General features: G+C 34.5%; 2 pseudogenes; both read left to right on the top strand.

Annotated features, from left to right (window-relative positions):
- Nucleotides 1-1,862: 1,862 nt before the first annotated feature.
- On the top strand, nucleotides 1,863-3,014 carry LOC149175706 (rust resistance kinase Lr10 pseudogene; annotated as a pseudogene).
- Nucleotides 3,015-20,344: 17,330 nt separating this feature from the next.
- On the top strand, nucleotides 20,345-20,875 carry LOC149175705 (LEAF RUST 10 DISEASE-RESISTANCE LOCUS RECEPTOR-LIKE PROTEIN KINASE-like 2.5 pseudogene; annotated as a pseudogene).
- The last annotated feature ends 3,424 nt before the right edge of the window (nucleotides 20,876-24,299 follow it).

Below are 24,299 nucleotides of genomic sequence, written 5' to 3'. Positions count from 1 at the left end.
TTTTTATGTCAAGGTATGGTGCATTTAAACATAGGTATGGGCACGTTTTAATAGATGTCTATGTTGTTTTTACGGCATGTATTAAAAAATACAAAAATCATATGTAATATGTTCATGTTTGTGTGTTGACTTATTATTATGTGTATGGCACACGAGATGAAATATAGAGATGTATTCACAGCAGCGTAAAATGATGATGGTGCAGTAAAAGGAAAAACACACAGCAGTGTGTAAAAAGACAAGAACAGGGTTGTAATGTGTTGAGTGGCATTTTTGTAAAACACAGGTGTAAGAAAAACCATGTGTGGTTTTACACAGCAGTGTATAAAGAAAATGGTGGAGTGCATCTTTGAATGCATATGTAAATTTTATTACATCAGTAAGTTGTTTTTCACAGCAGTGAATATAAAAAGGATTTTACAGTGGTAAATCCCTCTCAGTAAAAGAGGATGAAGTTTGTATCAGTTTTTTTTAATAGAAATGTTTTTATGATGGTGAAATACTCTGTTCCTCAGTGAAATTTTTTTTAAGCTTCTCTGTGCACAAAAGACCCTGGAGTAAAGTAAAATAGAGCATTGCCTCTGTGTGTTTGAATCTTGGTTTTTGGTATTTTTTTCCATCAAAAATACCCAACAATATGAAATGAAATACACACAGTAGTGTGTATGTGTGATGTAAAAAAAAAGAGGAAGAATTCCATAAGCCCTGTGTGTGGCTTGCATCATTTTTGGCCGCCATTTTCTTTCCATAGAAGAAAAAATGTATGCAATGTAATGTAGCGCAGCAGAGCGTGAATGTAATTTTTTTTATTTTACACAGCAGTGTGTCAATTTGAAGGCAGAGATAGAGTATTTTTCAGAAGAGACAGTGAAGTTTATTTTTGTTTTGGAACTGCATCTAAAGCAGTCTTTCGTGTAATCCCTCTGTGAGAGAAAGGTCTCTTCTGTAACAGTGGATTTTTGTTAATGAATACAAAGTTTTTTTTTTGTGTGTCTGTGAAACTCTGTTCTTCAGAAAGAAAATTTTATGCTTCCCCGTGTTAAGATCCTGTGGCAAAACAGAGTATTATTCTCTATTCAGCTAATTTTGTTTTGGAATTACCAGAAAATTCCCAACACCTCTCCCGAAATGTGATGCTAGTAGTAGTGTCTATTACTCATATGAGAAGGAGAATTCGGCGTGTTTTATATAACAAGTACCAGTTTATGCGGGACTAATACAACCAGTTGCAGTTCGACTCCAATATGAAAGTTGTACGTCATGTGAGGGGGGTCATGGAATATGCGGTTACAGCACTTCGGTTTCAACTGCGGCTACTCCGTTTGTTTGTTATTGCAACGATGGACCCAGTACAGACAAATGCCCCCACCATGGTATGCTTTATCTTGAATTTCCGCAAAACCACTTAGAACCGCTAGTTTAGTTAAAGTGTTATGAATTTAAGGTCTTATAGGGCTCATCTTTATTCCCCTCATTTTAAAAATTTCAACATTAATATCAATAGATGTACATCTGAACTGGAAGCAATATTATTAGATGCAGATATGAATCCTTCTAGTTATGGTCCTCGAAACAAAGCAGATATGAATCCTTCCAGTAATGGTCCTCGAAACAAAGCCATTAAAATAATAGGTAAATTTATTATTTCTTCCTCTTTTGTTTCTCCGCTTTATCGCTATCAAGAATTGGTTTCTGTTATTCTCTTGGGAATTTGCCGATAATCGCATTGATAGATCAATATCTTCATTCCACCGCAGGTTGCTTCATTGGATTAGCTGTGCTTAATGTCCACTCTTAAAACTATGATTTCTTCAAATTGAAAATCACTCTTAAGTTGTATCTTGTTAATTTCCACTATTCTCATGGGGTCAAATTCATACCAATCTCTCCATTCTACTCCAGGTTGCATCTTTGGTGGAGTTGGGCTGATAGCGGTAGTATCGCTGTTCTTAACGTCTTATACCAAGAAGAGAAGCCATCCTCCTGATAGCTCTACTAGAAAGGTTGAGAAATTCCTACAGGATTACGCTTATGAAGCGCTAATGCCAACCATATATTCACTCTTAGACCTTAAGAAGATCACGAACAATTTTGCGGAAAAGTTGGGAGAAGGAGGTTATGGGGTGGTGTACAAGGGAAAGCTTTGGAACAGCGCTTTAATGGCTGTTAAGCTTCTTGATAGCCATAGGCAACGCCAAACCCAATTCATGAATGAAGTCACCACAATTGGACGGGTCCATCACATCAATTTGGTTCGAATGTTGGGATATTGCTTCGAAAGTTGTACAAGCGCACTGGTCTATGAATACATGGTCAATGGATCTCTAGAGAAGTTTATATTTGCGAGAAGAGAGAATGGGAAAATTTTAAGGTGGCAGCAATTGCATTCAATTGCTTTGGGTGTGGGTCGTGGAATTGCATATTTACGCCAAGATTGTGAAAAACGCATCATACACTTCGACATCAAACCTCAAAATATATTGCTGACTGCCGACTTCACCCCTAAAGTTGTTGATTTTGGTCTCGCAAAACTTTGTGGCAAGGGCGACGACCATATTTCGATCACGGTGTCGAGAGGGACGCCGGGATATGTTGCGCCAGAGGTGTGGTCGAGAGATATGGGCCCTGTTACTCGTAAATCAGATGTTTATAGTTTCAAAATGTTGTTGCTATAGATTGTTTGGGGCATAGAGAATATTGATGTCCAGGTAAACCGTTCCAGTCAATTATACTTCCCTGAGTGGGCCTTCAAGCTGATTGAGAGCGGCGAGCTGCGGATGAGATTGAGAGGTGGGGAAATAGAAGCTGCAGATGAGGAGAAGGCGAGGAAACTTGAAAAAGTTGAATTGTGGTGCATTCAGTACAACAACAGATATCGTCCTTGTATGACGAGGGTTGTCCAAATGTTAGAAGGAAATGGAGAAGATGTTCTCAATCCTCCGTTACCTTTCAATGCCTCGGCTACGCCTGAAAATCCTCTTTCTCTCTTCCAGGGTAAATTCTCTTTCAGTTGAATTTATATCCTAGCTATCCATCTTTGACCGTCTTATGCATAGTCTTTGCATTGTTGCGAATGGAATGCGGGACTCCGTGCCATACTTCGTGAGAATGATTCAGTGACAACTATAGAGGAATCTGAAGAACATGACTAAATCCAATGACAGTCCCCGAGCCATTATTTGTTTTCCAGAACATGCAGTGAGTATGCTCGCTTGGCTGAAAGCCTCTGCGGCAAGCTATTTCAATATTGAAATCTCATATAGATCAACTATCCTTGGAATAATTGTAAAGTAGTGGATGAACTAAAACTCTTTAGTGGATTTAAGCTCTACCTTCAATGCTGCACTTCAGTTGATTTACTTATATTTTAATTAAAATTAATTGAATTATCAGATTGTTATGAAAATCAATTCAATTACACTTAAAAGTAAACTTATTTCAAATATGCATGTTTATGAATTTGAATTATAAATTTTAAAATATTATAAAAATAAATAAATAAAAATTAAACAACTCACTTCAATTATATCATCAAATTTCCCAAACAAAAAACAATTCACTTCACTTACATGCATGAAAACATATCCAAGAAATTTTCAAAATATTTCAGAGTAATAAGATAACATTATGTACAATGGCTTGATATCGAATAATCCTTTTTATGGTTTTTATTTTGTTGGTGGTCGTTGCTTCTTCGTCAAAAACTCGGCACGCGTATTCAAAAGCTTGGCACGCCTATTCTTGGGATTTGAGTGTCATACAGCCCACATAAACCGTTACTGCATAGATGTATAGCAGAGGAATTTACGTCTATATTTACCACATGACGGAGGGAATAAATTCGGCCAAGGTTGGGTTGAGCCAAATAGTATTGCATGAGTTATTTAAGTTCTATATAATTAGCTTAATCATATTAATAAATATTTTTGAATATTTTTGTAGTCTAATTTATAGAGATAATTTTTATCACTGGAATTTACTAAAGTCTGGGATCAAGATTTTTTATTATTTAAAATATATTTTTGAATATATAAATAGATTGAACATTAAAGGGAAATTCTAATTATGCAGATTAAACAATTTAAATTCAAGTTTTTGAAAATCTTTGTTGAATTTTGATTAAAATTAACTAGAAAAAATGTCTTAGAAAAAAAATCCTATAAACCTATATCATATTAAAAATTAATATGAATATTATTAAATATTAAGAATCAATAATAATATTATTAAAATTTAATAATATGAATAATAGTTATCTTAGTAATAAATATTAATATTATTAAAATTAATAAAATAAATAATAATTTCTGATTTCGGTGACCCAAAATGAATGAAGAAGTTTTTTTTGTTAGAAATCACATAAAAGAGAAGAGGTAGACCATAGCAAAGGCTTAAATAGAGAGCTATGTAGAGACCATAATTTCATGTAACAATGATAAAAAAATCAAAGTCAAACTCCAAACAAAGAAGGAAATCAAAATTCATAAAAAGGAGACAAGATCAGTGAAAAAAAATCTATAGTAATAAAATAAACTAAAATAAAAATAATTAATGTAAAAAAAAAAAATATATATATATATATATATACACAAGTCACAAAAAATATAAAAAAAATAAAAATCATATATATGTGTGTGTGTGTGTGTGTGTGTGTGTGTGTGTGTGTGTGTATGTGTGTGTGATGATGATGATGATGGTGGTGGTTAATGTCCATTGAGACCAAACTTTGTTCTATCGGACCTAAGGAAACAAATTATTTAGTTTGATTTAAGATTTTATTCCTATGCTCAAAAAGCTTGGAGAGAAGCCTCCCGAGCTCACTATAATTTTGACATCGTAAAATGTTAGGAAGGTTAGTATTGCGACAATGATTATGAAACTAAGATCTAATGTGGTTGTACGCGGGGCACTCTAAGAGGAAGTGGTTTTCATCCTCGATGTTCCTATTCTCACAGAGATGGCAGATCCTTTCCATCCATTGTGTTTTAGGAACTGCCCAACACCCTGTTTCACTATGGAGCTCATGAGAGTTCATTCTAATCTTCTCTATATTAATTTTCTTCTTTGAGCTAGTTAAAACAGAGAGATATTTTTGATCTTCTACGGTGGGGTTGATGACCTTCTTATAATAACTTAATTTTCTTTTAGCTGCTAAATCTTTCTCACACCACATTTTTTCTTTGAACTTAGAAGTAACAATATTTTTAATGTTATTAATGTTTTGCAAAGCATTATTCTTGTTGATCTCCCAAAGGTTTAACTAGGCCTTCGTGTCTTTATACTACCCCCGCTTGAGCCTTAGGTTGTTTTGGCTGGAATTTAAAGCTAGCTTAGGAAGTCTATGATCTCCTATGTTATTGAGTTTATGCTTGTACAAGAGAATCCTAGTCATAGCTAGGCTCTTGATAGGGGAAAGACATACTTCTATAAGGAGAATAGGATAGGGTGTATTGCTTTTAATTTTCAGGTTATACGTTATAAAACGCTTTTGGATTTGCTCAATCTTTCTCTAGGATTCTCTAGAGATGCTACAACCCCAGACCTCACATCCATATAAGATAACATCAGTAACTAAAGTTTCAAAGAGGAACTTCTTTTTATCCCACATTACGAGGTTTTCCGTTTTACAATTATTTTCAAGACCAAAATAAGTTGTCCACCCCCCATTAATCCTTTTCTCAATGCTATAGTTCCAGTTGAGCTTGTGATGAATATCATTTCCTAGGTACTTGTAAGAATACTCTTCCTCCAAGTTATTATTGTCATACATAAAATTAGCGTAAGTGTCCTTATTGGATTTGATAATCATAACTTTTTTTTTGTCAGTGTTAACAGTCATACCCATGGTAGAGCAGAAATCCTTAAGAAGCCCAAGTTGCTTATCAAGATCAGATGGGCACCTTGCGAGAAGAACAATATCGTCAGCATAGAGAAGAAGGATGATGACTATCCCAGCTAAGATCATGCCAGCACAACTTGCTTCCTCTAAACAACCTTCAAGCTTTTCCATGTAAATGCAAAATAGGGTAGGGGAGAGGGGGCAACCTTGTTTAACTCCAATATTACATTTAATATCTTTCGACTACCCCTCATTGCTTTTTAGCTTGGCAATTACATTCTCGTATAATCTTATAGCAGCAACTCTCAACTCGAAAGGAACCTTTAACTCTTCTAATCTATTCCAAAGGTTGTTTCTAGGAACCGTATCGGAAGCCTTTCTAAAGTCCACAAAGCAACTAAAGAGATTGGATTTATCATTACGACATTCCTCCACAATGATCCTAAGCGTAACGAGGTGGTCTGTTGTTGAGTGATGCCTTCTATAACCCGCTTGGCCTTTAGCCCGCTTACCTTCACTTTTAAGCCATATGCTCAACTTCTTTTCCAAAATAATACTATATAGCTTGGCTAAGAGAGGGCTGATCATAATGGTCCCAATTATTAGAGGGGTTATTTGTATCTGCACTATTAAAAATAGGGATAATGAGGCTCTCATTCCATGGTTTAGGGAACCCTTGCTTGACTGCTTGATTGAAAAGCATGTGGATGTGGGGGATGAGGACAAGACCTCCAATTTTTAAGATTTCTGCCTGGTAACCTTAGATGTCCTTAGCATTCCCATTTCCCAGGCGTTTAACCCCAAAATCAATGTCTTCTAATGAGAAAACTTATTTTGTTGTGAACAGGGTTTCAAAGTTATCCATGACATTTGGAGATTCATAAATCCTTTTAAGATAGGAATTCCAATCGTGTAAAGAAATTTTATTATTATCTTTAGTTTTCCTAGTCAGAATCTGCCTCCAAAATTTCTTAGGATCTACCTTAGAGAGGTGTAAGAGATTCTCTTATCTTTTACGAATTTACTGTCTCTTTTTACTTTTAGTTAGGGCTTTTTATATTTTTATCTTGCCCATTTTAAGAGATTCATCAACAATTTCCTTAATTTCTCTCCTCGCACTTTTACAATATTTGTCATACCATGGGTTGGTTTTGCTTTTTCTTTTATTATTTGAAACTTCAATTGAGAACTTGTTAATATAATATGAGAGGGTTGTAGTAAAATTATGATAGAGGTCTTCTATGTTGTCTATTCTAGATAAAGGAAGCAAAATAGTTTTTAATTCATTTAGAAAGAGATCGTTTTTATTTCTATCAAATATTAGGTTTTTCTGGCTATAAGGATTATTTTCTATGGGATCTCTATGCATGATAAAATTGAGAGTTATAAGTAAAGGCCTATGATCAGAGTCAGGCTCGTGGTCATTTAAGATGTCAAAATTTATTATTTTGTTGTATAAAGGGAGATCGGAAATAACATAGTCTACCACGCTGCTACCAAACCCATGGATGCAGGTCATCTGGCTAGAATTGGGCCACTTCTTTATACCGTTGAAAATTATAAGATCCTGAGCACTACAGAGCTTGACTAGCTCCGATCCAAACAAATTCTCCCCGAGGTCTTCAGAGGTCCTTTTGTACCTACTAGCCAGAGTAGGGTCTACGTCTAACCAAAGAGGATTAGGGTTGGAATGATCACTTAGAATAATAGCCTGGTTGCTTGAAGTTCGAGCATTAAAGTCACTTATCAAAAGGATATTACCTTCATTCCTTAGGCTAGAAATATCATTCTCTAAATCATCGTAGGGACTATTTTTATCTATATTCTTCTTCTTATAGAAGTTATAATTGATGGGGGGGAAATAACATATTGCTATGTAGGTATTTTTATTATTAATGTCAGTGATCTCTATCCAACTATATTGGTTGTAAGGGTCATTTTTTATAAATCCTAGCATGGGGGAAGATGTTCTTCTTAATGTAACAAGCTATTCCTCCAATTCCTCTATGGGAGGATCGCTTGTTCTAGGTAGACCATAGCGTAAAGACATCTATGTTAGGGACCTTAGATTCTTCATTCTCCCAAGTTTCAACAAGAAAAATAATATCAACATCATTTGAGATCCAACTTAGCTTGGGGCCTTTGTTCCATGGAAAACCCCGGCAGTTCCATGAAAGAATCTGGAGCATGTTGAATTGCTATTTATTACTATCTTTTTGGTTTCTATCTCGAATAAAGGCTTTTCTATTTCTGATTATTTCCCATTTTCCTTCCTTCCTAGCTTCTTTTACCTTTTGAACCTCCTTTCTTAATTCTTCATGATCTTCTGGAATGACATCTTCATTTATAAATATTCTCGTTCCTTTTAGACTTGAGGTTTTACAAAGTATGTCATACCTATGATCAATAGAGCTCACTTTTATTCAGATTAGTCTTCCTTTATTCTCAGTTAATTTCCCCAACCTTCTTGCTTCTGTGAGACACGTTTCAATTTGTAATCTATTATGTAATTCTGTCTGGGCTATGGCTAAAGTATCCTCATCTACCTCCTCTTTTAAACCGAATATTATAAGGTTCAAGGCCCTTTTGTTATGCTCATGGTCTAATTCTATTAATTTTTCATTTCATCTTTAATTGGTTTGATATCTAATTTATCTACAACATTATTTAGGGTGAGGTGTCTATTAACTTTTTCTTCTAGTTATTTACTCATGTCCTTCATTTTAAAACTCTCTAGAGTATCAACATCTCCTTGCGGGGATGTTTGGTTAGTATCTTGGTTTTGCTTTTCTATAACCTGCAACCTAGTCTCCATTGCCACCATTTTATTCTGCGATAGTTCTAGTTTATTTTCTATTTGTTTTTGGATCGGGTCTTCAAGATATGAAAATTTATTTTCCAACATGGCTTCTAACTCTTTTTGTAGCTTGACTTCTCTTTCTTCTCTACGTTTCTCTAAAGACTCTATATACTCATAAAGGCCTTATAGAGTAACTGTGCTAGGTCTGCCTTTGGTAATCTTTGGTAGCTGTGGTGAAATATTCATACTTGAAAATATATGAGAAAATATGTATTAGAAAAAGATAAGGAATGTGTGCACCTGATATCAGCAAACCTGACTGCAGATCGCACTTGCCCCGGATTGGATTGACCGTAGATCCAAAGGTAAAAACCCACGAGTTTCTAGTCACAACAAATGGCTCGTTATAAAAGATATTAAATTATTACCACAGAGAGATCGTAAATACATCACCCTAAATTATTACGATCTCTGCAGTAATAATTTACAATCTCTTTGCGGTAATCTATATATATATATATATATATATATATATATATATATATATATATATATATATATATATATATATATATATATATATATATATATATATATATATATATTAAATTCAAAGAAAAATAATCAATAAATAAAACATGGTCAACAATAAAATACGACGTTGAAGCCCATTAAACAAATAACAAGAATACTAAAAGGAGTTAAGAACAAATAGGATGATAAAATACTTAAGAAAACCCAAAGGATCAAGAATATAAACTATAATGAAGAATAAACCAACAATAAATACTAAAAAAATGACACTAATACCTACACATATAAATAAACAAACAAAATAAATGAAAAATAGAAACCTAAAAACCTAGGAGGACAAGACAGGTACCCAACTTCTACTAATAATCTAACCATTGTCTTTATTCAAATTATTCAGTCATTTTTTGATTTCTAGGACCTCCCTCAATTTATGATGATGGAAATGACTAACCCTAGCAACGACTTGGGCCTCCTCAATGCAGATGTGATACTTAGATTTATCTGCATGCTCTGCCAAAGAAGAGGAGTGGGTTCATCCATGCTTGATGTCAGTGGCATGCTCACGAATTCTTTGATTAATCGAGTGACCAATCTCACCAATGTAGGGAGTCCCACAAGAGCAAGGGATAACATAAACACCCTTCATATTATTGGGGTCCACCAGGTCTTTTACAGATCTAAGGGAGATCCAAATTGTATTTAAAGGCCTAAAGGTTGAAGCCACCTTATGCTTCCTTAGGACCTTCGTAATCTTGTGAGTGGTCCCTTGGATAAAAGGAAGATGAACACAAGAAAATGGATCCTTTGTATCATTCTTAGCACTAAGACCTTTTTCAGCAATGAGGAAAGCCTTAGTACATTGGTGTCTACTATTACCATTATTAAAGAAAACACTTAAGATATGTGCTTTCTCTTCATTAGAGCTTATATTCTTGATTCTTTAGGTTTTCTTAAATATTTTATCGTCCTATTTGTTCTTAACTCCTTTTAGTATTTTTGTTATTTGTTTCGTAGGCCTCAGCCCCGTATTTTACTGTTAACCTTGTTTTATTTATTGATTATTTTTCTTTCAATATATATATATCTATATATATATATATATATATATATATATCTTTTGACTTGTGTATATTTTTATTTTATTCTATTTATTTTATATTAATTATTTTTGTTTCAATTTATTTTATTTTCGTTATCTTTTTTTAATGATTTTGTCTGGATTAGGGTCTTACTCTTGTTTATAATTTTTTACTTCCTTCCTTGTTTGGAGTTTGACTTTGATTTTTTGAAATTTTTAATAATATTTGATTTTAATAAATTAATTTAAATATTATTTTTCAAAAACTAGTGGTTTAATATAAATGTTACTTAATAATATTTGTTTTTAATAAATTAATATCAGAATTTAAGTATTATTTTTGAAAAACTAGTCGTTTAATATAGTCGTTAACATTTGTTTAAAAAAATAAATTAATATCATAATTTAAATATTATTTTCCAAAAATAGTCGTTACTTGAAATTATGGTCTCTACATTGCTCTCTATTTAAGTCTTTCCATAGTCTGCCTCTTCATTTGGTCTCGATGATGAACCACACTTATTGGTTCCAAACTCATAGGCCAATAATTTCTCTAATGTAATTTCTACCGAAAAACTTTTGTTAAAAATAATAATTATCTTAGTAATGAATATTGATACTATTAACATAATTATTATAAAAAATATTAATAATAACAAATATTTCAATAAATATAAATAAAATTATCATTAAATTTTTTTAAAGAGTAATATTAAATAAAAATATTTAAAATATATTTTAATAATTATTACTTTAATTATTTATAAAAAAATATTTCAATAATCATTATTAATAATTATTTAATAATAAAAATTGTTAATAATTATATTAATAATAAATGTTAATATTATTATTAATAATAGAAATTATTAAAAAAATAATATAATTAATATTATATTATAAATATTATATTTATAATAAGTATGTTATTAATAAGAAATTCATTCATCTAATTTATTTATATAAATCATTCATATAAGTACAAAATATAGATAATTCATTTTTATAATAAAAGAATAATTAAGAATAAAATGACATTTTATTAATATATTTATATTTAATAAATGCATTTAGTTAATAATAATACTCTACTTAAAATTATTAATGGAAAATAATAAATCCAAATGATTTATACTAAAAACTGAAGAGATTATAACTCATAGGAAATAATATTTAACCCAAAAAATCAATACTATAAACTCAAGGTATATAAGCCGTCAGATAAATATTATAAACCCTAAAACAATCATATGGTAGATGATGGGTGATTTTCATATTGAGACAATTTTTGTCACAATGTGACATTGGACCATCGATGACCATGGTTGACCATGATTGATTTTCATAAGGAGACAATCTTCATAACAATGCGACATTGGACCATGGTTGATTTTCATATTGAGAATATCTTTGTCACAATGTGATCTTGGACCATGGTTGACCATGAATATAAACTCAATGGACTTATATTACAACCAAAGATTAATATTATAGACCCTATGAAAATATTATACCCTAGGAATATGAATGCTTAGATTAATAAACCCAAGGGAATAGTAAACACTAGGGACTAACACTAGAAAGCCAAGGGAATAATATTAAACCCAAGGGATAAATGTTATAAACCCAAGATAAATAAACCATAAGATAAATATTATAAAGCCTCAAATAAATATTGTTGACCATGTTTTACCATGGTTAATTTTCATATTGAGACAATGTTTGCCACAATTGGACAATTGACCATGGTTGCATATGGCTAACCATGATTATAAACCCAATGGATTTATATTAAACCTTAGGATTAATATTACGAACCCTATGAATAATATTATACCCCAGGAATATGATCGCTTAGATTGCTAAACCCAAAGGATTGATATTGTAAACCCAAGGGACTAATTAAAAAACTCCAAGGTATTATAAATCCAAAGGAATAATATTAAACCCAAGGGGTTAATATTATAAGCCCAAGACATATAAACCCTAATATAAATATAAACCCAAGGAATAATGAACTCAATGGGTTAATACTAAAAACCCAAGGGAATAATATTAAATCCAAGGGATAAATATTATAAACCCAAGGTATATAAACCCTAAGATAAATATTATAAACACTAAAATAAATATGGTTGACCGAAGTTGATTTTTGTATTGACACAATCTTTGTCTCAATGTTACATTGGACTTTGATTGACCATGATTGATTTTCATATTGAGACAACCGTTGGGTCAATGTAACGTTGGACAATGGTTGGTCATGGTTGACCATGGTTGATTTTCATATTGAGACAATATTTGTCACAATGCGACACTGAACCATGGTTGACCATGGATCATCATGTTTTATCATGGTTGATTTTTATATATGCTATATTACAAACCATAATATCAAACCCAATATTAAAAGTCGTAATTATAAAAACTATATTATAAACCCTAATATTAAATATTAATATACTAATTATTTATTAAGAAACTATACCTCGCCTTTCCTTCCATGTTTTCGTATTACATCTTTTTGTTAACAAGGTTTCCCAATTCCATATGCCTTGCTTGAATAGTTCACCATCTGTGGTCACTATTTCTTACCTTCCACTAAATATTTATTTTCAACTATAATTCGCGGGAATTATTTTCCCGTTGTTATTAAAAATGTCTTGGTTTTGATAAATTGGGATGCTTAGGGATGGGGATAACGCTGTTGGAAATAATAATTCTAACCACTGCAATAAATAGTCGGACATCAGCCATACCTGTCAGACGTACTTTTTGCAGGTTGTGTCTCTGCTTGCAGACATTTTCGCAAGTTGCGTCTCAGCGTGAAGATAGAAGAACCAAAGTCAGATGCGAACAACTAAGAAACTTAGAAAAGGCATTTAAAGAACTTATGTACTTAGATAAACAAATGTGGGCGAGCATTAATTCAACAATATTGCCCACACTCCAGGAACACATGCGCCACTGATCACACTCAACAACAACATCAAAATTAATTTCGCTCTGTCATGAATTAAATGTAAAATTGTCTGTTGAGTTATATACGAATGTAAAAGTCATTTTGTAAGACGTTAAGAAGAGTGTAGAAGAGTAAGACGGTGTAGAGAGGTTAGAAAGAAAGTAGAAAAAGAGCACAAGTCTCTGTGGAGAAAATTGTGGAGCAATTTTTGCTAGGCGTGTAAAACAACAGTTAGTGTATTTTACTGTGTAGTGTTGTGCGTAAGTTTAAATCATTGTAATTTTTATTTTACTTGATGAATGAGTGGCAGTCTCATGTAATAGAGTTCAATACTAAGTTTATTGTATTGCTCCAAAACCTACTTCCTCATTTTTTCGTGAAAAAATATTATTCATAAGTCTCTGAAATAGCTGCGCGGTTGTGCGATATTCAACCCTAGAAAATAGTCTCACGCTACGCGAAGGTAGCTCCGTGAAATCGGCCTCACGGTGTGCGAACCTAGTTTCACGTAAAATAGCTTCACGAAAGTCACAACTCTCTGCCTCTCCCCTCCACGAAAACGAAAATTAAATTCGCAAAATATATTTCTAGCATGGTATCACAGCGGGTTAAACTGTGTTAGTGTAAAAACAAGTGTTTTTACTAACAGTGAAAATTGTTTTGAGCGCGGATTGTGTTTAGCATATTTACGAGCAGGTAGAAAGTTTGTTTTTACGCTAAAAAATGGCAACATCAAGCACAAGCTTGACTAATCCTCAAATACCTCAGTTTAATGGAAAAAATTATGATTATTGGGCCATTACAATGAAGGCTCTATTTTATTCTCAAGACATTTGGGATTTGGTGGAAAATGGTTTTCAAGAACCAACAGATGCAGCAGCATACAATGCCTTATCTCAACAAGAAAGAGATGTGTTAAGGGACAATAGGAAGAAGGATTGAAAAGCCCTATTTTATATCTTTCAAGCAGTTCATGAAAGTATTTTCCCAAGGGTTGTAGTAGCAACGAAGTCCAACCAAGCATGGCACATCCTCCAGACAATATACCAAGGCATGGAAAAAGTCAAGACAATGAAGCTGCAAATGTTGAGGAGAGATTTTGAAACACTTTGTATGAAAGAGTATGATAATATAGACTCTTTTTTTACACATGTAAGTGGGTTGGTTACTCAAGTCAGGTCTCATGGTGAGACACTTGAGGAAAGAAGAATAGCTGAGAAAATTTTGAGAAGTCTACCCGCAAGGTTTGAGGCCATTATTGTAGCCATAGAAGAGACAAAGGATCTCTCATAGTTTTCAATGGATGAGCTTAATGAATCACTGATTTCTCATGAACATAGACTAAACAGAGCAGCAATCTCCTCATTGGAGCATCCCTTCAAGACACAAGTATCATTTGGTCAAGGTCGAGGCATAGGAAGATCATATGCTAGAGGAAGAGGAAGAATCCCACACGAAGGTGGAAGAAACATCCTTTCAAGCTCAAATGGAAGAGGCAGCAATCAAAATCCAAGTCAAGGCCCAAGCCAAAATCAAGCACAGGGTCAGAGGTATGATAAATCTCAAGTTCAATGTCATTACTATAAGAAGTATGCTCATTATGCAAATGAATGTAGAAAGAAGAAATATGACATTAGTAACAAACCAAGTGTAAATTTCACAAGAGAAAATCATAACCATGATAGCATGTTTCTAGCTTGTAATGTAGCAAAAGAAAAACAGAGTTATGTATGGTATCTAGATTCAGGGTGTAGCAACCACATGTCATGAAACATAGAAATGTTTTTTGATCTAAATGAAAGTGTGAAATATGAAGTGACATTAGGGACTAATAGCAAAGTCTCTGTCATGGGAAAAAGAAGAGTTAATATCCTAACAAAGAAGGGGGAGAAGAAATACATCTCTGATGTTGACTTTGTCGCCAGTCTGAAACATAATTTCATGAGCGTTGGACAACTCATGCAGAAAGGCTACAATGTTTTCTTCAAAAATGATGTGTGAACAATTTTGGATAGGCCTCCAACCAGATAGTTGATTTCAAAGGTTCAGATGATAGACAATAGAATGTTTTCCCTGAGGATAAGATTGGATTTGAAAGAAGCTGCACAAGCACAACTATCAATGAACTCAAAAGAGGATGGAAGAAAAGGGGAAGCTGTCACACAAGTAAACTTTCAAGCAGAGGTAAAAGATGAAAACTGGTTATGGCACTTGAGATTTGGACATCTCAACTTTGGAGGTTTGAATTTGCTGCATGAAAGGCATGGTGAAGGGTTTACCACTCATAGAAAAACCAGACAACATATGTGAAGGATGTATCTTGGGCAAGCAACATAGAGAGACATTTCCAGCAGGAAAGTCAATGAGGGCGAAGGAACCTTTGGAGATTGTCCACTCAGATTTATGTGGACCAATGCAGACACCATCAATTGGTGGCAGTCACTATGTATTGACCTTCATAGATAACTACACAAGGAAGACATGGGTCTTTCTCCTAATACATAAAATTGAAGTGTCTGATTGCTTTCGCCAATACAAGGCTCTTGTTGAAAAGAAAGCGAGCATTTCATCAAAGTCCTCAGGACTGACAGAGGTGGAGAATACATCTCAAATGACTTCCTTCGATTTTGCATGGAACATGGAATTCATAAGAAATTCACAACAAGATATACACCACAGCAAAATGGTGTGGCAGAAAGGAAGAATAGGACCATTATGGAGATGGAAAGGAGTATGTTGAAGGCAAAGCATTTGCCAAATGACTATTGGGTTAAAGTTTTCGCATGTGCAGCATATATCTTGAATAGATGTCCAGCCAAAAGTGTCCAGAACATTGTTCCTAAAGAGGCATGGAGTGGAATAAAACAAAATGTCACTCACATGAGAGTTTTTGGATGTGTGTCTTATGCACATGTCCCGGATGAGTTGAGAAAGAAGTTGGACAGCAAGGGGGAGAAATGCATATTTGTTGGATACAACGATGAATCAAAGGCATACAAACTCTACAATCCATTAACCAAGAAAGTCATAATCATAAGAGATGTGCAGTTCATAGAAGAGGAAGCATGGGATGGAAGTTTAGAAAAGGCAGTCAATGTCAAAGCATGCATAGCAAATGAGGACAAAGAGGAATTAACAACAACAAGTAATTCCTCAACTCTGACTCCCTCTACTCCTATTCAAGTGCAGAAAAGCAGGCAGCAAGCAACGCCATCAACAAACAATAGGACAGTTTCGTGTAGCCAAGCAAGTGCTTCTCCAAGCACACCACGAAGCGCGATACCAAGTGACATATCAAGTCCATCTTCAGCAAGCATAAGAAGGCCAAAATTCAGAAATTTAAATGAAATGTATGAGCAGGATGAAGCTAATAGTACCGCAGGTTTGAATTCCTTATTTGCATTATTTTGTCATGTAGATGACCCAATCCACTTTGAAGACGAAGTCAAAGAAGAAAAATGGGCTGCGACAATGGAGGAAGAAATAGAAGCAATAGAAAGGAATGACACATGGGAGTTAGTGAGCCTTTCGAAAGGAAAACATGTCATTGGAGTGAAGTGGGTCTACAAAACCAAAAGCAACATTGAGGGAAAGATTGAACGACACAAAGCAAGGCTAGTTGTCAAAAGATACAAGCAACATCATGGAAGGGATTAGGCAGAGACGTTCGCACCAGTCACGCGGATGGAGACAGTGCGCGCAGTTGTGGCGATTGATGCGCAACATAAATGGATAGTGTATTAGATGGACATAAAGTGAACGTTCTTGAATCGAGTGCTGAAAGAGGAAGTTTATGTCACACAACCGCCTGGTTATGAGATTGAAGGACAAGAAGACAAAGTATATCGGTTGAAGAAAGCTCTTTATGGATTGAAGTAAGCACCACACACGTGGTACAATAGGATAGATGCTTACTTGTTGAACAATGGTTTCAACAAATGTGATGGTAAGCCTACTCTCTACATCAAAGAGAGCGAAGGTAAGATTCTCATTGTCGTCTTATATGTAGATGATTTGATATTTACAGGCAGTGATGATTTCCTCATCATCGATTTTAAGCAAGTCATGAAGAGTGAGTTTGAAATGACTGATTTGGGATTGCTAAGATATTTTTTTGGCATAGAAGTGAAGCAAACAGAAAATGACATTTTTATCTCTCAAGCAAAGTATGTGGCAGAAATTTTGGAGAGGTTTAAAATGCAGAACAACAAGTGCGTACCAACTCCAACTGTCATAGGGTTGAAGTTGAGCAAAGAATATTGCAGTAGCAATGTCAATCCGACATTTTACAAAAGCATGATAGGCAGCTTAATGTATTTGACCACCACTAGGCTAGATATAATGTATGTAGTAAGTTTGGTGTCAAGCTTCATGGAGACACCCAAGGAGACACATTGGCAAGTAGCGAAAATGATCCCGAGGTATGTCAATGGACCAATAGTATGGCGTTTTGTACACAGCAACTAGTGATTTCAGGCTGGTTGGTTACACTGATAGTGATTTGGCAAGTAGTGTCGATGAAAGAAAGAGCACGTCAGGATATGTTTTTCATTTGGGTTCTGGAGCCATTTCATGGGCCTCCAAGAAGCAACCAATAGTGTTATTGTCAACAGCAGAAGCTGAATATGTCGCAGCAACAGCAACAACGTGTCAGGCAGTTTGGATGAGAAGGATGTTGAGGGATCTTCGTCATGACCAAGAGGGCGCGACAACTATTTTCTGCGACAACACCTCAGCAATTGCATTGTCAAAGAATTTTGTCTTCCACAAAAGGACCAAGCATATTGATGCTAAATATCATTTTATTAGAGATTTGATTAACAATGATGAAATTGTGTTGTAGAACTGCAGGTCACAGGAACAACTTGCTGATATTTTCACAAAACCATTGGCATGAGAACATTTTGTTTATCTCAGAAACTATTTAGGAATTGTCAATCGTGGCAGTTGTGATTAAGGGGGAGTGTTGGAAATAATAATCCCAACCACCGCAATAAATAGTCAGACAGCAACCATACCTGTCAGATGTACTTTTTGCAGGTTGCGTCGCTACTTGAAGACATTTTTGTAGGTTGCGTCTCAGTGTGAAGATAGAAGGACGGAATCCAAATGCGAACCACTCATAAACTTAGAAAAGGCATTTAAAGAACTTATGTACTTAGATAAAGAAATGTGGGCAAGCATTAATTCGACAACCTTGCCCACACTCCAGCAACACTAGTGCGACTCTGATCACACTCAACAACAACATCAAAATTAATTTCGCACTGTCATGAACTAAATGTAAAATTACCTGTTCAGTTATATATGAATGTAAAAGTCATTTTGTAAGATGTTAAGAAGAGCGTATAAGAGTAAGAAGGTGTGGAGAGGTTAAAGAGCAAGTAGAAAAAGAGTGCAAGTCTTTGTGGAGAAAATTATGGAGCAATTTTTGGTGGGCACATAAAACAGCAGTTACTGTGTTTTACTATGTAGTGTTGCGCGTAAGTTTAAATCATTGTAATTTTTATTTTACTTGATGAATGAGTGGCAGTGTCATGTAAATATATTTCATGTTTTAGAATTCAATACTAAGTTTATTGAATTGCTCCAAAACCTACTTCCTCATTTTGTCGTGAACAAATATTATTCATAAGTCTCTAAAATAGTTGTGCGGTTGTGCGATATTCAACCCTGGAAAATAGTCTCGCGGTGCGCAAAGGTAGCTCCGTGAAATCAGCTTCGCGGTGCGTGAACCTAGTTTCGCATAAAATAGCTTCGCGAAAGTCACAACTCTCTGCCTCTCCCCTCTGCGAAAACAAAAATTAAATTCGCAAAATATATTTCTAGCAAAAGCTATGTTTGGGTTCACAAAGTCCGTAGTGCACCCGCTAAATAGACTGCTTTAATCCCACCAATTAATACACACTATTCCATCACTATTGAAATTACATCTTTTGATCTGTAACAATGTAAATAATTTAATAAAAAAAATTCCCTCTTCATTTCATCACTATCGAAATTACACCTTCTAATCTATAAAAATATAAATATTTTAATAAAAAATTCTTGCCCTCTTCATTTCATCACTATTGAAACATCTTCTCATTTGCAACAAATTAAATACCTTATTAAAAAATTATTTCCCTCTTCCTTTGTTAAGATGGGGAGAATTAGTGGTTTGGCATGGAATAATAGGTAAATTTCATTTGAGGTTCAGGTTTCTCAGCTTTGTAAAAAAGGATATAATTTTGTGTATTCATGATTTTGTTTGAAAAGAATTATACAACATTAGATAAGAGAACAACATATCAATCCCATTAATATAAACAAATGTTTCAAATTACAAAAGAAATAACATGTTAGCCAGGAGCAAAAGTGATGGAAATTCTTTTGAAAGTTTTAATATTTAATATATCTACTTCATATCAATTTTCCCTATATTGAAATTTAAATGTCGATTTTTTTCCATGTCAAATCGAATTTGAAATTGATAACTGCGGTTTGGATAGTCACAGGAGTTGTGGTTCTAACAATTCAGAACCAAGTTCAATATTTCTTTTCCCTTGTCCCCATGGCAACTCACAACCAGAGCTTTTCAATGTTGTGTTAAATGCTCAATCCATTCATCACTTTGGAACACAGATATATGTCAATGTGTTTCGTAATATTTTCAAGTATTCATTCTTCTTGCAAAAACTATAGATCGTTGCTTTTACTCATAGTATTTTTCATGGCCGCATTGCAGGTAGGAAAACCAAACCGGCCATTGTAATAGGTAACTATGATTTCTTTCAATTGAAAACCACTGTGACCTTGTATTTGTTTCCACTATTCTCACTGGGGATAATGGAGAAAGGTCACATTCATACCAATCTCTCCATTCCACTAGAGGTTGCGTCTTCGGAGGAGTTGAGCTGACAGCAATAGTTTCGTCGTTCTTAACGTCTTATGCCAAGAAGAGAAGACAGCCTCCTGATAGCTCTACTAAAAAGGTAGAGAAATTCCTACAGGATTATGCTTATGAAGCGCCAATGCCAACCAGCTATTCACTCTTAGACCTTAAGGAGATCACGAACAATTTTGCGGGAAAAGTTGGTAGAAGGAGGTTAAGGGGTGGTGCATAAGGGAAAGCTTTGGAACAACGCTTTAATGGCGGTCAAGCTTCTTGATAGTAATAGGCATAACCAAACAAAATTCATGAATGAAGTCCATCACATCAATTTGGTTTGGCTGTTGGGATATTGCTTTGAAAGCCATACAAGCGCACTGGTCTATGAATACATGGTCAATGGATCTCTAGAGAAGTTTATATTTTCCAAAAGAGAGAATGGGGAAATTTTAAGGTGGGAGCAATTGTATTCAATTGCTTTGGGTGTGGCTCGTGGAATTGCTTATTTACATCACGATTGCGAAAAACGCATCATACACTTCGACATCAAACCTAAAAATATATTGCTCGATGCTGACTTCACCCCTAAAGTTGCTGATTTTGGTCTAGCAAAATTGTGTGGGAAGGGAGAAGATCATATTTCGATCACGGTTCCGAGAGGGATGCCCGGATATGTTGCGCTAGAGGTGTGGTCGAGAGATATGGGTCTTGTTAATGATAAATCATATGTTTATAGTTTTGGAATGTTGTTGCTTGAGATTGTTGGCGGCAGAAAGAATATCGATGTCTAGGTAAACCAGTCCAGTCAGTTATACTTCCCCGAGTGGGCCTTCAAGCTGATTGAGAGCGGTGAGTTGGGAATGAGATTGAGAGGTGGGGAAACAGAAGTTGCAGATGAGGAGAAGGTGAGAAGACTCGCAAAACCTGGTTGTGGTGCATTCAGTACAACTCCAGAGATCATCCTTGTATGACGAGGGTTGTCCAAATGTTGGAAGGAAATGGAGAGGACGTTCTCTATCCTCCGTTACCCTTCAATTCCTCAGATACGCCTGAAAATCATATTCTCTCTTCTAGTGTAAATTCTTCTTCAGTTGAATTTATATCGTAGCTTTCCATATTTGATCGTCTTTTGCAAACCAATATTCGCACTATTGCGAAATCGATCCCTAGAGAACCATGAAGAAAGCTAATGACCTCCAACAATGTGCAGTGACAATCCCAAGCCATGATTTGTTTCCTGAGAACATGCAGTGAGTATGTTTGCTTCCTGAAAACCTATAGAGAAAGCTATTTCAAAGTCTTTGCATTGTTGCGAAGTCGATCCTCTCACTCCATGGCATACTTCATGACAATGATTCAGTGACAACTATAGGGAAAGTTGAATACGCAGTGACAACCCCCGAGGTTTGATTTGTTTCCTGAGAACATGTAGTGAGTATGCTCGCTTCCTGAAAACATGCATTGAGTATGCTTGCTTCCTAAAAAGATGCAATGAGTATATACACATCAGACCGTGCATAATGTAATATTGTCTACAATCGCTTGAATACAATGATCATTTTCATTATTTTTGTTTGGCACACGTATATTGTCGAAATTTGAATCTCATTGCCACATAAACTGTTAGTTGCACAGATGTGTAGCAAAGGAATTTACGTCTATATTCCCCTAATGGGGGTAGGAATAAATCTGTCTTAAGGTTGCGGTTCAGCCAAATTGTATTATACGAGTTGTTTAAGCTCAAAACCGAAGGTCATATTTCCATCGTATATTAATTTGGAGCCCTTCTATCGTTAAAGAAACAAAACTTTGGTGGCTTTTAAATGTACCTGACCTTTTATGGAGTATCTTTTAGAAAATAGGAAAGAGTAAATTATTCACACATAACGTTATTCTACGTATTTATACATTAAGCTTCACTTATTCTACATATTTATACATTAAGCTCTACTTAAGATAGATTGAACACCTGATTTTTTTATGGAGTATTTTATAGAAAATAGGAAAGAGTACATTGTTCACACATAACGTTATTCTTCGTATTTATACATTAAGCTTGACTTATTCTACATATTTATACATTAAGCTTTACTTAAGATAGATTGAATATCTAAACTACTCAATTATTCTGCTAAAATAATATCTCAAGCACACATTTAAATAAAATCTAAAAATTCTTACAGATCTTTGTCATTCCACCACAAAACAAATAGGAGTAAATTATTATTATTATTATTATTCCAGCAATAAAAAACCGTATGTTTATTATTATGGAATAAAACAATACATTCTTATGTAGGACATTGTCCTCATAATACTGGAATATACACAGCTTGATAGATATGCTCTCATTCATTTGTGCAGTAATCTAATGGATACAACATTATGATACTTCATTCAATTTTGCATTTTACAGAGAATCTGAAAAGTGGGTCAGATCCTACTCATTTCTGAAAATCTCATACCTTATGGACTGAGTTTTGTATGACTTCTATACATAACTAGTTGCAAAATTATACAAAACGTTAAGGAAAAAGTGACAGAAATATAATATAAACATATATGCTATAAGGTTTTGCTTTTTTGATCCTGCTTCAGTGGTCCATCTTGACACTTTTAGAGTTTCCACTTCAGTTTCCTCTGCTCCTATTTTTATCATGATGTGCATGCCTTCTTCTATGTCCTGTAGTCCCTTTTTCGATAATTCATCCATTGTTTTGTTATGTGCCCTTTTGATGTGCCCAATGGATGAATTTTGAAAGCAGCTCCGTATACATTTTATATGACTCAACCACCCTTGTAGTGAAGTTTTCTGAATGTTGTTCTTTACATTAACATGGTCTACTATGCATTTGGAATCCCCAAAAATTTGTACTTGAGGGATATCTAAGAAAGTGATAAACCATAATATACCCCATAAAGCAACAACTTCTGCTTTCATATTTGTTCCTTCTCCCCCGTACCAGTGACTCAAGAATTCCTGCTCTTCAATCAATTTTAAACAAAATCCACTCCCACATCTACCTCCTTGAGCTGCTCCATCAAAGAACCTCACAAGGTAGTTTGTATTTAGAACTCTCCCCTTTTCTGTCTTGTTCTTTTTACTTTTACTGGAATTCTCGTTTTGATCTAAAACTATCCACTGTTCTATGGATTCATCAATTGAGTTTCCCCTCCCTCTGTTGTTACCAAAAATCATATGGTTCTGATCTTTCCTGATTTCCCAAAAAGTAACCAAAGCAAGCATCCTCCTGCTTTTATCTGAGAGCTTTACCACTTTAAACACTCCTCTATTGTACTAAATTGGGTGAATGGAATTTTCCTCTTGTTTGTGAAATGTTTCCAAATGTTGACAGATCTATGACAATGTAAAAAAAAGGTGCTCATTCTCTTCATAATTATTCCTGCATAGATAACATATCCTAGGGCCATGGTGGTTCTTCTTTTGTAGGTTTTCCCATGTAAGGTTTTTGTTCTGCCCAACTAACCAGAGGAAGGTAACTATTTTTTTTGGTATATTTACTTTCCAAAATCTAAAAAACCAGTAATATTCACCATTAGGAAATTCTTTCATGCAAATTTTAAGGTAATAGTCCACCACCTTAACTTTTCCTGAAATCTTCTTCTTTCCCACCCATGTCAAAATATCTCCCTTTCTGTCATAACTTATGCCTGCCTCCTTTAATGTTTTTATCAATTGTAACCAATCATGTTTTTACTAATCAGCCAAGTTCAACTGGGAAAAGTCACACCATATTGGAATATTCCCTTTCCATTCCCAGATTAGCTGATTTAAAACGAAAAACCCTCTTCTATTCAGGGGCATAATTAGATCCATTATCCCCCGAGCCTCCTCACTTGCTCCTACAATACAATATTTTCCTATAATAACACTGTTACCAGTTCCAAAAACCCACTTTAAGTTTTGTAAGAGAATATTCTTGACCTTTCGAACGATGTTCCAGATTTGTGATCCGCCTTTTTTCCTAATTTCTCCTTGTCTTGCCCAGAAAGCAAAATCCTTATTCTTTAAATATTTGGAACGGAACAATTCTCCCCAAATATTTCAACTATTGATACCCCTCCATAGTGATTTCAAAATTAGAGCCCAACCAAAAAACTTTAAGTTAAGAATAACCCAACCACCCAAGATTTTGGGTCTAGTGATCTTTTCCATCTTCACTAGATGATACTTGTTGTTCATACTAGCTCCAG

Source organism: Pinus tabuliformis, chromosome 4_1 (genome assembly GCF_031772625.1).
Source record: "Pinus tabuliformis cultivar Carrire ecotype Pingquan chromosome 4_1, CPIR1, whole genome shotgun sequence".
Lineage (NCBI taxonomy): Eukaryota > Viridiplantae > Streptophyta > Pinopsida > Pinales > Pinaceae > Pinus > Pinus tabuliformis.
This window is presented reverse-complemented; position numbering and strand designations above follow the sequence as displayed.